The 15423-nt window shown below is 42.7% G+C and overlaps 1 non-coding gene across 1 annotated transcript; it reads left to right on the forward strand.

Moving 5' to 3' along the window:
- Window positions 1-1115: 1115 nt before the first annotated feature.
- Window positions 1116-1243, forward strand: LOC120096812 (small nucleolar RNA SNORA17). The gene has a single exon (XR_005493646.1). It is a non-coding gene; the product is annotated as a small nucleolar RNA SNORA17 (small nucleolar RNA).
- Window positions 1244-15423: the final 14180 nt, after the last annotated feature.

A 15423-nucleotide genomic window follows, 5' to 3' on the forward strand; every position in this document is an offset into this window, starting at 1 on the left:
ATTTCATAAACTCGTTGTTTTTGATAGCTGAGTAATATTCCATTGTGTAGATGTACCACATTTTCTGTATCCATTCCTCTGTTGAAGGGCATCTGGGTTCTTTCCAGTTTCTGGCTATTATAAATAAGGCTGCGATGAACATAGTGGAGCACGTGTCTCTTTTATATGTTGAGGCATCTTTTGGGTATATGCCCAAGAGAGGTATAGCTGGATCCTCAGGCAGTTCAATGTCCAATTTTCTGAGGAACCTCCAGACTGATTTCCAGAATGGTTTTACCAGTCTGCAATCCCACCAACAATGGAGGAGTGTTCCTCTTTCTCCACATCCTCGCCAGCATCTGCTGTCACCTGAGTTTTTGATCTTAGCCATTCTCACTGGTGTGAGGTGAAATCTCAGGGTTGTTTTGATTTGCATTTCCCTTATGACTAAAGATGTTGAACATTTCTTTAGGTGTTTCTCAGCCATTCGGCATTCCTCAGCTGTGAATTCTTTGTTTAGCTCTGAACCCCATTTTTTAATAGGGTTATTTGTTTCCCTGCGGTCTAACTTCTTGAGTTCTTTGTATATTTTGGATATAAGGCCTCTATCTGTTGTAGGATTGGTAAAGATCTTTTCCCAATCTGTTGCTTGCCGTTTTGTCCTAACCACAGTGTCCTTTGCCTTACAGAAGCTTTGCAGTTTTATGAGATCCCATTTGTCGATTCTTGATCTTAGAGCATAAGCCATTGGTGTTTTGTTCAGGAAATTTTTTCCAGTGCCCATGTGTTCCAGATGCTTCCCTAGTTTTTCTTCTATTAGTTTGAGTGTGTCTGGTTTGATGTGGAGGTCCTTGATCCACTTGGACTTAAGCTTTGTACAGGGTGATAAGGATGGATCGATCTGCATTCTTCTACATGTTGCCCTCCAGTTGAAGTTCATCCATTCTTATTAGAAAATTTCAGCATCTCCTTTGGAGGGACTAATGCCAATGACATCCACATAGTCTTACTGACTTGCCTATCACATGCATGGGACACACAGCCATGAAAACCTTGCCTGTGTCAACAACACACTGTGCCTATGGCTCACTCTTTTTCTTGTACTACTCAGAGGAAACAATGATCATCTGTTACTCCCTGTCTCTAGAAGCATTGCTGGTGTGGCTGCTCTGTCCCATGTGCATCAATGAGTGGCAGAGGAGAGGCTATGTCAAGGCTCAGCGTTTTGACCTATGACCATCTGAATGATTAGTAGCCTAACATTCCCTCAGAAAAACAAGTTTGGGATGACCACCAGTCTGGCACCAAGCAGAACTAAATGGCTCCCAGGAACTTGAAAACCCAGTCTGGGACTGAAGGATAAGCCTTAGACACACGACCCTTGCATGGGGTCACTTGGGCAGGCCGGGTAAGGAGTAAGCCCATGATGACCACCAGACCAGAGCCATGGGGCCTGGACAGGGAGCTACCCTAAGATGACCACCAGTTGCATGCCAAGCAAGCCTGGGGGGGGGGGGGACAGACCATGATGAAGGTGACCCTTCGTGCATTGTTATACACAAGTAGGGCATAGCACTCCAGGGAACATTCCTGAGATAACCCTAGACACTCAGAGACCCTGAGTGTCACTAAGAGGAGCAGGTAACTGGTGGAAAAATGGGAGAGAAAGAGAAGCAGAAAGATGTGGACACAACAAAGAGAGGTAGAACTGGAGATTCGAGTGTAGTGAGGGACGGCCTAATGGAAGTAGCCAGTGATGCCACCTAGGATTATGGTGGAGTCCTAGCCTGTGGTAACAGGGCCACATCTGGGTTCATGGCCCTACAGCAGCAAGAGTCTATTGCCACCAAAGGCCAGGTCAACATCCTTGATCTAGCCTGCTGCTCAGGGACATGTTGATGTCTGAGGGCTGTGCAGAACTGGCCCCACCCTCACCTGGGCATCATGGGAGGGCTAGCCCTAGAGAAATGAAAGCAAGAGAGCTGCTTCCACTCCTAGCCAGCTGCAGTACTCGGGAGAGTGGGACACACATTGTAGGGGTTGCAGATAACCCAGCCCCAGACATATATGAGCATGGGAGACCTGGCCCTACTACTCATCTCCCATGCAGTGGCATGGGCAAGAGAGAGATATACCCTCCTTCCTATTCACCCCTCACCACCTGCAGCATGAAGGAGACTGGCCCTGAGGTCATGAAGGCAGGAGAGCTGGCCCTGCCCCTCACCAGCCGGAGTACTCAGGAGAGCAGACCGTGCACCTCCCTGGGGCAGCACAGTACAGCTGACCCTGGATAAGGTGGTTGTAGGTGAGTTAGCCTCAAGGGCATAAGCGTGAGAGATCCAGTCCTGCCTCTTGTCTGATGGACAGTGAAATGAATGAGAGAGAAAGAGAGAGAGAGAAAGTGAGAGAGAGAGAGAGAGAGAGAGAGAGAGAGAGACTCCTCCCCTCCCTTATACCTTGCCACTTCTGGCAAGCTAGAGAGCTGGCCTCAGGGTCATAAAAGTCAGAGAACTGTCCATGTCCCTCACCAATGCAACACTCATGAGAGTGGACCTTGTACCTTGATTGGGAATCAAAGTATAGAGCCAGGGATGGAAGGGTGTTGCTAGTGAGCCAGCTAGAGAGCTAGCAATGTAAACAGCTCAGATACCTCTCGGGCCCAGATCTAGGGCTTTGAATTGACCCACATCAACGTCTACCCTATCAATGGACTGCTGGAGTGCATGAAGGGGCTGGTCCTACAGATCCAAATCTACAAGATCTGCATGACCCAGGGCAACAGCAGAATATCCTAGAGGAGTCCCTGTGAGGGTCCAGTGTCAATAGAGTAGCAAAAGCCAGACGCCTCATACCAGACTAACAAGTCATTGAAGTGAGCAAAGAGATGTGGTCAAAAAGGTATACTGTAGGACACACTATGGCAGACTACAACTTCCACAAATGATTTTTTTCTCTGTTGAAGGGAAAGTTGCAAGGGTGGAGGGTGGGTACAAGGAGAAGGAGAAATGAGTGGGATTTGGGCACGTGATTTGAAACTCACAAAGAACCAATAAAAAAATTTTAAAAATAAATCAATAAAGCCTATTTGTCTCAGAGAAGTAGGAGCATGGATGGCCATGAAGTCATCCCTTGCCTAGTTTTAGGCTGACCTTCTATGATTTATATTTCATTGACTTTCTCACAGTCAGTATCTCTAAGTAACTGTCAGTCATTTTCACTTTTATTGTGACTATTCCACATATTTGTTTCTGGATGGTAGTGGTGTTCACTACTCTCCTAGCATGAAACTTGGGCTACTTTCTCAGTGTTGGGATTTTTTTTTTCATAAGATTAGAACAGCACCATCTTTGGGGAGTAGTGGGCAAGAAACTACATAGTTTATAGATGTAAATGAGATTTAGAAGTATAGCACTATTGAATGCTGAAAGGCATGTCTAAAAGTGAGACTTTAAAGCAGAAATACAGCTCTGCTTATTTCTTAAGAGGACAAAGATGTGTGTGCTATGGGTCTAATAAGTGTCTCCTAGAAACCCTTGTTTTTAAAAAAGGCTTTTAGTATCTGGGTTGGGTTATAGAACCTTTAGAAGTATAATTTAGTGAGCTGTCTTTAGGTCATTACAGGTCCTGGAATGGCACAATAGAGTCCCATCCCAATTCCCTTCCTCTTTGGCTTTCTTATGATGAAGTGACTATATTTTGCTTCATCGAATTCCCTATCACTATTGCAGTCTGACCCCCACGTAACCCCAACGGGAGGCCTAAAATCACTAGGTTTGCTTAATCATGGACCAGAAGGTCTAGATCCACAAACTCAAGCAAACCTTTTCTGTTTATAACTATCTCGGGTCTTTAGGGGTGAAAAGTTGGTGGTTTGTTTGAGACTAGACCTTTGAAAGGCACACAGGGAATCTATCACGCCATCAAAGCAAGACATTTTTCCTCCCTCCTGCTGTCTCCCACTATCACTGCCCAACTCCTGCCAAATGAAGATGAGTGTCCCACCTTAGCCAGAACACATGTTCTTAACATCGAAGAGTTCGTTCCTGTTCTGTTCTAGCTAACAATGCCTTGTGTAAAAGCCAAAGGCCATACAATTTCACACAACAAAAGAACGAAGCCTCTTGTCCCCCATCCTGCAGACACAGGGCCAGGATGTAGCTGGCAAAGCTTGCTTTAGGAATTCTATTGGCATGACACCCTGTGGATCTTCTGCCTTGTGCTTCAAAGCAGGGGTGCTTCTGGTGGTCTCCATCTGGCAAATGCGATTTGCACATTTATTAGACAGGGTGTAATTATCAGGCCCCTGTAGGTTCTGCCAAAGGCTTTTCCCCAGCATTTGTCACTTTAAGAAACAGGACCTTTCTAAAGAGAAACTGTTCCTTCTAATACAATCCACTCCAAACGCCACTAATTTCCTCTTTCCATTCATCTTCCAGAAATCTTATATCCAAGACAAATGGGACTTAGAGCAGCACACTTTCAGTGACGCCACAGTGCACAGGACTATTTTAAAATTCTATTCATCAATTCTCAATAAATATTATGATACCGGCACTTAGGCGTTCTAAAGTGACTTTCCTAAGCAGATCCCAAGCTCTTTACAACACAAAGGCATTAAACCCTCTAATTCCCTTGCAAAACAAGCTAAGAGGCGGGGACTAATGTACATCTCCTATAATGCAACTGCATGGAAAGTCACTGAGAATTGGCCCATTGTGCAAAGAGAAGGGAAGTATGGAGGGGAATTAAGGGTTACCGAAGAATAGCAGGAGCAAGGAGGTGATTGACTGTTGGTTTTTGTTTCTGTAAAACACATCACTCAATGCTTATGGGTGTGGGACTCTGGATTAAACTTTGACAAGGTAATAAAGAAAACCCGTGTGTGTGTGTGTGTGTGTGTGTGTGTGTGTGTGTGTGTGTGTGTGTGTGTGTGTAAGTAAAACCCAGAAGATCAAGAATATGGGTCTTAAAAGCAATAATGACCAGGCTGGAGAAATGGCTCAGTAGTTAAGAGCACTGCCTGTTCTTCCAGAGGTCCTAGGTTCAGTTCCCAGCAACCACAACCATCTACAATAGCATCCGATGCCCTCTTCTGGCATGCAACCATACATGCAGATAGAGCACTCCAATATACAAGTAATCATTTTTAAAAAAAACAATTAAATTCTATGTAATTTAAGTAACAAAAGTGTGCCTGCAACAAGGAGAAAGCGTATATGGGGGAAATTAGTAGGTAACTTTGTATTGTTGACACAAAAATACACCACTCTCACCTCAAAGGGAGTAAGAGAGTTTACTCTGGAACCAAATTTGAGTGACCTGGGAAACATGGAGCTGGCTTGCCCCAGGTTTCACATTCCCACGTGGAAACAACTTCATGGCACTTTATAGCAATAGAACAAAGAAAGTCATCAGTCAAGTCAATTTTAAAATTCATCAGTGGGTACTTCAGAAAGGCAGGTAGAGCAAGATGGCAGAATCCATCCTATAAACCTTGGATACTATCTGCTGTCATTCTTAACCTTGGGCTGGTGGAAGCTGGTGGTCTGTTAAGTTAATAGAGTCCGAAAAGTTTTACAAATTAGTCACAGCATACTAGTTCTGGTACAAAGGCAGGGAAGGAATGACTATTAGGGAGCAAAACTATCCCAAGGTATGGTAATTAGACTCTGGACCTGCACCATTCCAACCTCTCCATATCACTGCTGTGCTGATCAGCCAATCTGTCCTCACAGACATCTTTGTGTATCTTTATGCATCATCTTTCCAGGGATTCTGATTTACAGCATTTGAATTTGGAAAGATATTCAGGAAAAGACTGCCCTAAGATACAAGGCCTGACATGGAAGGCAGGGCATATTTTGAGGGCACCGAGGGCATTCTCTGTTGGAGAAAATGATACCCTGGCTGCTGCTGCTGAATGGGTTGCAACACACACTCCTGGCCTCCCTGATGCCAGACTGAAAGATCTATGTGTGCGCTGGAAGATAACAGCCCTTCCTGCACCTTCTGCTCTTTCAAAGTGTAGCATCGCAGCAGCTTACCCAATAAATCACAGAAACGTACCTCTTTGTGCAAAGATGACTGCCCTTGGAGTCTCTGTTTCTGTTACTTAGCCTCCTTAAAAACAGAGCAGGAAAACAGGCCAAGCCTGCCTGGTAAGCCCAGGGTTTCCCCCCTAAGCTCACAGATAATAAAAGTCAAGTCCAAACTCCAAATACTAACTAACCAGACTGAATTCTTCCCATCGAAAACCCCTAGTTCCACAGGACGCTCTGTTCCCAGCTACATACTTGTAACTGCAGAGGTAGGAATGAAGATATTTTAAAAGGGCCCATGTGCCCCTCCATTTGGCGACTGGAAGTCTCATGCTGAAAGAAGAAAAAGCATGGGGGTCCTCATACCAGAGGAAGACTCCTGAAAAGAGATTTCACCAATGCAACAACTTGTCAAGACACCTTGGTGAAGAAATGAAAATTTTGGCAGTTCTTAAGCAGATGCCCACCACAGCCATGCCTACTGACTTATGCATATTCCCCTATGCACACATCCCTCTCTATTGAACCCTAAAACTCATATTATGACCCTGGAAGACTAACTGGGGGGGATCAGGTTACCTCTTTGTTACCCTTTCCAATGTGGCCACAATAGCATCAATCTCCTTTCTCTGCTTTCCATGGTTAATTTGTCCCTTTAATTGGATGACTGAGAATGGGCAGCTAAGCCTGGCTTCTTAGGGATACCAGGGCTTTGACCAAGAACTGTGGTAGCAGCCCCACAAGTTAACTAACGATACATGTAACTGACTTCACCCTCTTTGGGGTCAGTGTCTCGGAATAGATTTTGATACAGAGGAGATAGATCCCCAAATCACCGTGGCTTAAAGCAACGAATGTTTATTTTTCAATCCTGCAAAGTCTGAAGCGGAAGACAAGACTTTGGGCTGTCCTCCATTCAGTGACTCAACACCTCAGACGACGCGTTGTGACATTATAATTTATTTCAGTGCGCTGTTTCTGAGGTTGCCAGATCCGAGTGAGAGAGAGTGGGAGTTGCACAGCCTCCCAGCTATCAAAGCCAAATTGCATGTCCTCAGTCCGTCACCCAGAACTAGCCACATGGCAGCACGCGACCGCAGTGGCGGCTGGAAAAGGCAGCCTGTGCAAGCAATAGATGGTCTAAAGGCTGTATCTTTTCTCTTATTTTCCTTTCTTTCTTTTTCAGAACAGTTACAGTTCTGCACAATACACATACTCAGCAAAGAAATATTGAACAAATGAAGGAAAGAGGAACCCAGAATGTTCAAGATATTGAACAGGAGATGTAAATATACAAGGAATAGCCACCTCTACTAGTTCACACCTATAATTTCAGCACTTGAGGGGCTGAGGCAGAGGTTTGCAAACAGCCAGCTTAGACTACATATGAGAGCCTTTCCACATTAGCGCTCTCTCTCTCTCTCTCTCTCTCTCTCTCTCTCTCTCTCTCTCTCTCTCTGTGTGTGTGTGTGTGTGTGTGTGTGTGTGTGTGTGTGTGTGTAGTGATTCAGGTGTTTAAGGCATCAGGACTCTAATTCAGCAGTTAAACACAAATACAAGCTCAAGCAAAATGAAGTCAGTCAGACCTAACAGCACAAATGGAAGGATTAGTGATGGAGGAGATCAAGGCATAGATAAGTCATCATCTCAGAAGATTCAGGACCACAGCCTTCTAGCTACGTCCTGAAGTCAGATCTCTGCAAGGATTCTGAAGCTATTTTGCCTAAGATCTAGTTTTAGTCTCGGGAAAAGAGAAAGCCCTCACATGCAAAGGGAGGAAACATCCTTTCAGGGGTTTGGGGCCTTGAACTGTGAGAGTCATGTGTAGGAAGTCTTCTGATGTTTTCCTTTCTGTAGAGGAGCAAGCTCTTACCAGAGCTAAGCATACTGTGCTGCATACACAGGAGCTCCTGTAAAGACATCTGACCTGTCTACCACTGGTATATCTCCAGGCTCCTGTACGTGACAACCGTAAGAAGCCACTCACTGCCAAGGGACAGCAGAGAGCATTCCTTGTAGACAATCTATGGAGCTATAATATATGAACCAGTAGAAAGGTATTCATTTTCTGGCCAAATGCTGGCCTTTCCCTTTTTCTTTTACAAGATATTATTAACCTTAAGTACAGGAAATTAAGAAGCAGCCATAATGTTTTATAGCAACATTTTGGCCTGATCTCAAGGTTGAAGGTTGTCAGGTATGAGATGTGTAAACTGCAGGTTTTCTGAAAATCAATTTAAGCAATGTAAACGAAGGTTGTTTAAAACGTTCTCATGCTGTGGCAACTAACTGTCCTTGTAAAAATCAGTCTTGGGTTATAGCTGACAAAGACTTCATCATCAGGATACTCATGTGGTCTTAGCCTTTGGGAAGAAGACTGACAACCTAGATTTCCAGTTCTAGAGAAACGACTGAGCAAATTAAGTTGTATCGGGACTTGGGAATAATATACACCCACCAAAATGTATAGCCACCAAAGTGACTGGCATTCTCTATTTTAAAGAAATAATTAAGTACTCCTTTTTCTCTACCTTTAACAAAACTTCAACAAATATGTAAATAAAATTTTCACATTTAACATGATTTTTTCAACCTTATAACATCAAATATTGGTACACCTGGATATTTAGCACATAAAAAATTATAAAGTGCTAAAAATAGAGTCCAAATTTTACTAAATTGTATCTTGAAAACGTTAATTATTTAACAAGTTAAAAAGGAACAATGTGGATTTTGTTGGAAGAGTGGCTTTCTCTTTTGGTTTTATACATCTCTGTGTTTTTATGTTTTATCATTAGCATGGCAATTAGACTTATATTTTAAATTATCATTTTAAAATAAATAGTAGAAAGGCAAAAAGAAATTTATAGAATAACTTTTAATTTTGCCTGGAAAATGGACATAAAAGAATGCTAAATTGGAAGGATTTATGATATGTTATAATGTGCACAGTGCTACAGAAATGGTGTGAAACCTATCGGAGTGCGGAAGCTGCAGAGATAAACATTTCAAATTGCCAACCGTGTTTCTCCTTTCGGCAGCAGAGCCATTTGTGGGAGAGTTATGGAGGCACAACTCTGCCTCCTTATATTTTTATATCCTTTTTTTATTTTACTTCAAGACAGGTATTACGTGTGTAATCAAGAAATAGGAGAAAGCTTTGAAAATTAGAAATAAGCATTTATACAAGAAAAGCATACCCAAGAGAGAAACTACCAGTGTTGTGCTGTGCTGTGCTTAAGTCCCCCAAAGATCCACAGAGTCAAGGCTTGGTCCCTAGATCACAGTGTGGTTGAGAGGAAGCAGAGTCTTAAGAGGCAGTGGTCCTCAACCTTCCTATACTGAGACGGCTTAATACAGTTCCTTGTGTTGTGGTGACTCCCAACCATAAAATTATTTTCGTTGCTACTCATAACTATAATTTTGCTACTGCCATGAATTGTAAAATAAATATCTGATATGTGGGGTATCTGATATGTGACCCCTGTGAAGCAGTTGCTTGATGTTCCCAAAGGGGTTGGAACTCACAGGTTGAGAACTACTACTTTGACTTGTTAGACCCTAGTCGGAGGAGTTTGGGTTATGGGAGAGTCCTTTAAAGGTACTTGTGGGATACTTCCTCCCATTATGGTTTCTCATCCAGGAGATTACGGATCTTGCTTTACCTCAGCTTTCCTACTCAACTGTGACGTGTCACTTCACCACAGGTTCCAAAGCAGTAGAACCAACCAGTCCTGGACAGCAAGTCCCAATCTGTGGACCCAGTTAAAAATTCTCTTTTCTAAGTAGACTGTCTCAGGCTTTGGTTACAGAAATGGAGAGCTGATTATTGTCATCAAGGTAATGACATTATTCTCCTATTAATAGTCTTTATTTAAAAAATGCATTGGACATTAAGATAACTCAGGGTTAAAAGTGCTTGCTTCCAAGCCTGACAATCTGAGCTCAATCCCAAGGGCCCACATAGTGGAAAGAGAGAACCAACTCTCACAAGTGATCTCCTGACCCCCAAATATATGCCATGGCGTATGTGAGAGGCACACACACCCACCACATGCATGCGCACGCACACGCGCGCGCGCGCGCACACACACACACACACACACACACACACACTCACACATGTATTTTTAATTTTTAAGAAAGAAATGCTTCATGGTTTTATAGTTTTAATTCCTTTCACTTCACACTCACTTTAGTTTCATATGAATAAATGAGGCCACTTGCTTCTTGCAGCCAATAGGAGCAACTAGAATGTGAAATTTGTTTTTGTTTTCCTATAGCCCCCTTCTAATGCTTTGAGACATAGCTGTGTGTTCTCTCATTGTAGGCTCATATTGCCTCCTCAGGCTCATGCAAAAGCCTGGCAGAAGTGATCCTGTGTGGCCTCTGAGTTTAGATCATAAAAGATCACATAGCTTCTTCCGTGATTCCTAGATCACAGACTCGAGATACGTTGAGCTGTCAAGTAAGAAGTCTGGTTAGCCTGAGGTAGCCATCTTGGGATAAGGTCCAAGTCTCTTGGAAAGGACACAAGTAAGCATGTCAATCAATAGTTCCAACTGAGCCAAGCCTTCCATTCATGCCAGCCTTTATCCACTGCCAAACATGTGAGGGAAGATGTTCCTGACGGACTCCAGTCTTGTCATTTGAATCTTCCTGGTGAGACCTGGACACTGAGGAACAAGATATCCTCTTTGTACTCTGTCCAAACTCCTGCCTTAGAGTCCATGCACCAATAAAGTAGTTGTTGCTTTCTTTGTGCCTTTAACTTTTGGGTAATTTTTATGTAATAATAAGTGAACATCCCTTCTCCTAGAACATAGGCATAGCCATGGTCTTCAATGAATAGTCATTTTGAAGTTATTCAGTACTTTATTTGTTGCTTAAGTTATAGTAATAATAGTTATTAATAGTATTTATTCATTATATTATTTATTTCTAAGAAGCATTTGGTTCTTTTCCTCTTGCTATTTAGATGTGACTTTCACTTAATAATAACAGTTAGCATAATACTTTAGTTTGAACCCTGAATATTTTTGAAAGACATGCAGGTCAAAAGCTCAGCCCACGGTAATATTGGGAAGTGTCAGAACCTTGTCGAAATTAAAGTTGGATCATTGGAGGCATGCCTATAAAGAAGCCATCCATTCCTCCTCTTTTTCTCTGTGTCCTGGATATCATGAGATAAGCACCTTCCGCTACATATGTTCCTCCCAGAAGGTGCTACCTTACCACAGACCCAAAGTGGCTTTGGCCAATCAACCAGGGATGGAAATATCCAAAACTGGGTCCAAATAAATGATCCATCTTTTTTAATGTAACTGCCTTGGAAGTTTTGTCACTTTAACACAACACTGACTGAAATATGAACGAATGCTTCTCATCTGTTGTTGACCATAAACCTCCCAAATCTCAGTCCAGTGGCTGCTTATGAGCATCTTCTCATTTTAAACTGAACACGCTGGACACAGAGACATTAAGTAGCTTACCTAAGGACGTACTGGTTAGAAGCAGTTAGATCTCAGCAGCCTGTGACCAGAACCTCTGCTTTAACCCGTTTACTGAATTCTTTCCTCCTTTCCACTCAACATGAGAAAAACCTAAGCTGACATATGCCTCTTGGAATCTATTGGAGACACGAGCCAGAAATCCTGTCACTCTATTTTACTGTTTCAATTTTACTGCCATTTCTCGTGGGAAAGACCATCCCTCCATCCAGAGAGATGAGAGAGGCAGAGAGAGAGAGAGAGAGAGAGAGAGAGAGAGAGAGAGAGAGAGCTATATAAAGGAGGGAGTAAAGGTGCAAAATCCAAAAGACCGAAATCCTTTGTGTAATGGAACCAACCATTTATGGAATGAGGCCATGTAACTGTTCTTCAGTCCCAAGGGATTTATACATCCATAAATGAAAAGGGGAAGGAGACAGTGCAAGCAAGGCAAGGAGAAAGGAAAAGGATGGGAAGGAAAGGAAGGGAAAGAAGAAAGGGCAGGAAGGAGGAATCCAGATACCATGATAATGGAATGGCTAAAGGCTCAAGGCTGACACATGTGAGCGAGATTGGGAATATAGAAAAAGAAATAGCTAAAGATAGAAAAACCAATTATAAAACCTGAAAAGGACTTCAGAGATGAGGTACAAATCAGAGATGCCTACCATTGAATAAACACAGCCACGAATACGTTTCCACTCAGCTACTTTCAGCGAAGAAACTTGAAAGTGCTCAGTAATGACGGTAAAAAGAAAATGTGTTTTGCATTTGGGAAATCTTATAGGACTAACTAAAGGCTGGTTATCTAATAACCTGTGACTCAACTATATCTGGATCTCCTTCAGCTTCTCTGTGGAGCAAAGGTAGTACCATGACAAATAGGAGGTAGAATGTATTAACATTTAAAGTATAACTTCAGCCATGAATAATATTGACTTTTAGGAAAGAAGAACTTAATCTTTTAAAGAAACAAGAAAAGGTTAATGGCATGAAAGCTATAATTAACCTCCTCAGCTGGAACTCGTTGTGACATGGAATGAATTGTCACACTGTACCCACCAAGATTTACAAATATTAAGTGTCAGGTAACAAATAAAGAAAGGGTGGGGAGCGGGGTTTCTATGGTCGATTGCCTGCCTAGAATGCACAAAGCCTTGAGTTCAGTCCCCAGCACCACACAAAGCAGCATCACAGCATACACGGTCAGCAGGGAGAGTCAAGGGCACGAAAAGTCACCCCTCCTACACAGCGAATCTGAGACCAGCCTGAGCTACCCGAGACCATGTCAGAAAAAAAAAAAAACCTACATAAATAAAGAATGAAAAATAATTTTTTAAAGAAATCTGAAAACCTAGACAAAGTAATTTTTAAAGTATGAGGCAAAGTACAATATTTCAAAATTTCCAAAAAAAAAAAAAACAAAAAACCCTAACCCAGCAACTGCAATCTATAAATGCCCTTTTTCTTTTTAAAAAGTCACCCTAGTAAAACAGCACTGATCAGTTATGACCACCCGACCAACGTGCACATGTGAAGAACATCACAACAGCTCGTTCACAAGACTTGTACCAGATCAATTCAGTCAAAATGGAGGAGAGGCTCATGAAGTCCCGCCCCTACCTGAGGGGCTATTGTCAATCAATGGTTGCAGGGGAAGGGGGTTATTTTCTTCAGGAAAATGGCTACTGAGACGATATGCAGGCTCTAGCAGATGACTCTCACCCGCGTGCAAGCAGGCAGCACTAGAGGACTCAGTAGCTTTAGAAAAGGGCCAAATACATTTGGGAAGGAAGCGTGCTTAGGGGAGAACTACGAGAGGAGGGGGAGGGGATTAGATTCAACCAAAACATTTTATTCGCATATATGAAATTCTTAGACAAGAGTGATTTGAAACCACAGTAATACCTCATAGGTGAATCTTCCCCATGGAAGGGTCTTTTCAGTGTTTAGGGACACAAACCGGTTTTATTATAGGAACGTCACTTCTAAATTTATCGTGTGTTTTGTATCGTTCCTCGGGACGCTAATTCAAACATAGCCTATGCTTAAAGAATTCAAAAAGTTATAATCAAGAAAGCAGTAAAAAAAATCATGCTTGAAACAAATTACTAAATCTGTTGCTTTAATGAAAAAAAAGCTTAAAAAATCATATTACCACAAGGGCTGTTGTTTAAGAGTACTGGGCTCTTAATACACACACACACACACACACACACACACACACACACACACACGTATAATTGACATTTTTTTTATTAACTTTAGTATTTCTTATATACATTTCGAGTGTTATTCCCTTTCCGGGTATCCGGGCAAACATCCCCCTTCCCCCTCCCCTTCCTTATGGGTGTTCCCCTCCCAAACCTCCCCCCATTGCCGCCCTCCCCCCACCAGTCTAGTTCACTGGGGGTTCAGTCTTAGCAGGACCCAGGGCTTCCCCTTCCACTGGTGCTCTTACTAGGATATTCATTGCTACCTGTGAGGTCAGAGTCCAGGGTCAGTCCATGTATAGTCTTTAGTTAGTGGCTTAGTCCCTGGAAGCTCTGCTTGCTTGGCATTGTTGTACATATGGGGTCTCGAGCCCCTTCAAGCTCTTCCAGTTCTTTCTCTGATTCCTTCAACGGGGGTTCTATTCACAGTTCAGTGGTATGCTGCTGGTATTCGCCTCTGTATTTGCTGTATTCTGGCTGTGTCTCTCAGGAGCGATCTACATCCGGCTCCTGTCGGTCTGCACTTCTTTGCTTCATCCATCTTGTCTAATTCGGTGGCTGTATATGTATGGGCCACATGTGGGGCAGGCTCTGAATGGGTGTTCCTTCAGTCTCTGTTTTAATCTTTGCCTCTCTCTTCCCTGCCAAGGGTATTCTTGTTCCCCTTTTAAAGAAGGAGTGAAGCATTCACGTTTTGATCATCCGTCTTGAGTTTCATTTGTTCTAGGCATCTAGGGTAATTCAAACATTTGGGCTAATAGCCACTTATCAATGAGTGCATACCATGTATGTCTTTCTGTGATTGGGTTAGCTCACTCAGGATGATGTTTTCCAGTTCCAACCATTTGCCTACGAATTTCATAAAGCCGTTGTTTTTGATAGCTGAGTAATATTCCATTGTGTAGATGTACCACATTTTCTGTATCCATTCCTCTGTTGAAGGGCATCTGGGTTCTTTCCAGCTTCTGGCTATTATAAATAAGGCTGCAATGAACATAGTGGAGCACGTGTCTTTTTTATATGTAGGGGCATCTTTTGGGTATATGCCCAAGAGAGGTATAGCTGGATCCTCAGGAAATTCAATGTCCAATTTTCTGAGGATCCTCCAGACTGATTTCCAGAATGGTTGTACCAGTCTGTAATCCCACCAACAATGGAGGAGTGTTCCTCTTTCTCCACATCCTTGCCAGCATCAGCTGTCACCTGAGTTTTGATCTTAGCCATTCTCACTGGTGTGAGGTGAAATCTCAGGGTTGTTTTGATTTGCATTTCCCTTATGACTAAAGATGTTGAACATTTCTTTAGGTGTTTCTCAGCCATTCGGCATTCCTCAGCTGTGAATTCTTTGTTTAGCTCTGAGCCCCATTTTTTAATAGGGTTATTTGTTTCCCTGCGGTCTAACTTCTTGAGTTCTTTGTATATTTTGGATATAAGGCCTCTATCTGTTGTAGGATTGGTAAAGATCTTTTCCCAATCTGTTGGTTGCCGTTTTGTCCTAACCACAGTGTCCTTTGCCTTACAGAAGCTTTGCAGTTTTATGAGATCCCATTTGTCGATTCTTGATCTTAGAGCGTAAGCCATTGGTGTTTTGTTCAGGAAATTTTTTCCAGTGCCCATGTGTTCCAGATGCTTCCCTAGTTTTTCTTCTATTAGTTTGAGTGTGTCTGGTTTGATGTGGAGGTCCTTGATCCACTTGGACTTAAG

Source organism: Rattus norvegicus, chromosome 14 (assembly GCF_036323735.1).
Source record: "Rattus norvegicus strain BN/NHsdMcwi chromosome 14, GRCr8, whole genome shotgun sequence".
In the NCBI taxonomy this organism is placed as follows: Eukaryota; Metazoa; Chordata; class Mammalia; order Rodentia; family Muridae; genus Rattus; species Rattus norvegicus.